Raw genomic sequence first — 2,544 nt, 5'->3', positions numbered from 1 at the left:
CCATTCAGAGCTTCCCCCACATGTGGCCAATGCATATACAGCCATCCAATTAGACAAGATGGACGAAGCAAAGCATTTCAGGCCAACAGGAGCCGGATGTAGATCTCTCTTGAGAGACACAGCCAGAATACGGCAAACACATAGGCCTATGCCAGCAGAAAACCACTAAATTGAGATTAGGACCCCCGTTGAAGGAATCAGAGAAAGAACTGGAAGAGCTTGAAGGGGCTCGAGACTCCATATATACAACAATGCCAATCAACCAGAGCTTCCAGGGACTAAGCCACTACCTAAAGACTATACATGGACTGACCCTGGACTCTGACCTCATAGGTAGCAATGAATATCCTAGTAAGAGCACCACAGGAAGAAGAAGCCCTGTGTCCTGCTAAGACTGAACCCCCAGTGAACTAGATTGTTGGGGGGAGGGCGACAAGGGGGGGAGGGTGGGGACGGGAACACCCATAAAGAAGGGGAGAAAGGAAGGGGATGTTACCTGGAAACCGGGAAAGGGAATAACACTCGAAATGTATATAAGAGGGCTTTAGAGATGGCTCAGTGGTTAAGAACACCCGACTGTTCTTCCAGAGGTCATGAGTTCAATTCCCAGCAACCACATGGTGGCTCACAACCATCTGTAAAGAGATCCGATGCCCTCTTCTGGTGTATCTGAAGACAGCTACAGTGTACTTATATATAATAAATAAAATAAATCTTTAAAAAAAAAGAAATGTATATAAGAAATACTCAAGTTAATAAAAAAAGAAATAATAGCAATAATAATGGTAATGATAATAATCTGAACCAAACAACTATCCAAAATAGGCACCAAATACATATTCAAGGCCAACAACATAAAAACTAAGTATAAAAAAGATTTTTAAGAACATGGAATTCATTATCTCTTCTATGTGGTTCGCACTGAGACTATATCTCAATAAAGCAGAGACAGAATACGTCAGATATTCCGGAGTTTAATTTCCAATACATTGGTGAATGTTTTCATTTTCTGGTAGTCATTAGACAAATACTGTTGATTTTCTCATTAATTTGTTCTATGAGATCATTCCTAAAGTACTATGTTTTAGGAGTAGCTAAATATATGACCACAAGGATAGAGTATGGATACCTTTTCCATCATAAAATTGGTATACAGATTAGGCCACACTAGACACATCGAAAGGCCAATCCACATGTGTACCTCTGGCTTACTGGGAACAATTGTGAATCCCAAGACCCTGCAAATTTTAGTCATCTATCTCTACATATGGTTTCTGGGATTACAGGGTGCAACACGACACAAGAAAAAACTTGTTTCTTATGAGTTGAAAAACACATTTTATTCTGAAAAATATATATTAATTTTATTTCAAAAAGGGTTTAATGATACAATCATAACCCAATGTGCATGATGTTATCAAAACTGCAAATTCACCAAAAGAACAAAAATTTATTAAGAATGAATAACAAAACTTCCAACCAAACCAACAGTACTAATACCTGAAGCAAACACAACTCAAACCAAAAACAAAACACAGTAATTAAGCTAAGCAGAATTCTCCAGCTGAAGGTTTAGCACCACAGTCGTACCTTGCGGCTGGCCTTGGGAACATAGTGGAAAGGCAGTCAGTCACCAATTGTAATACATTTTAACAGGTGAATCTAGCTATGCCTTTTTGAGGCCTTTACAGGTCACAGTCTTCCAAAGCTAATATGAGACTTGTATAGAATTTGGTTTCTAGACTTTGAACTTCTCTTGATGGATTTCCAACAATAAACTAGAAAATCCCTCATAACAAGAAAAAATTAATCCTCTCAGACTCCTCCTGGATGCTCAGAAGCTCTTGATGTGCTTCAACATTTCTTTGAAACCCTCCCATGTTCATGTTCGGCATGAAGGTAATTCCAGTGTCTGAATGGAAACTCACTTCCCTTTCGTACCTAGGCTACAGCATTTACTTAGCTCAAATGTTTACACTCCTAAGGAGATAAACATTTCAAAAATTCATCCTGTCAGTGTGTACCACTAAATATATAGCATATATTTCTACCATTTCAAGTCTTCCTTATCCATATTTCCTGAAGACTTTAGCTTTCTCCATTTTAGTAACAGGTTCTGTACCCAGCAGTCCTTGGTTACATGCAATGTTTGTCCTTGGCTTTGAACCAGCTGCTCAGTCTTAGGACCTTACCCAAGCACAAGTTTCTCCATTTTTGAATTAAGTTGTTGCTAATACGATTTCTGAGGTTTTTCAACTTGAAGAAATCTCCAAACTCTTACTGACCCTACAGTTATGTTTAGGAATGACGTGGTTCAATACTGCAATCATGAGACCTGAGCAATTGCAGTTTCATAAAATCAAAATTAAATCACTACACATCTCTGAAATGCTGTTTCAACGTGGATTAAGTAGTTACTGTTTTCAAGTCATCCCTCTTAAACTTTAAAATGTAAGCATTACTCATGCACAGAATGCTTTCTCAAGAAAGGAGGAGGAATTCTAAATTTTTCATTGAGTTTGGGTTTAACTTACTTGTGGAGAA

Source organism: Rattus norvegicus (assembly GCF_036323735.1).
Source record: "Rattus norvegicus strain BN/NHsdMcwi chromosome Y unlocalized genomic scaffold, GRCr8 chrY_unlocalized_1, whole genome shotgun sequence".
NCBI lineage: Eukaryota > Metazoa > Chordata > Mammalia > Rodentia > Muridae > Rattus > Rattus norvegicus.
This window is presented reverse-complemented; position numbering follows the sequence as displayed.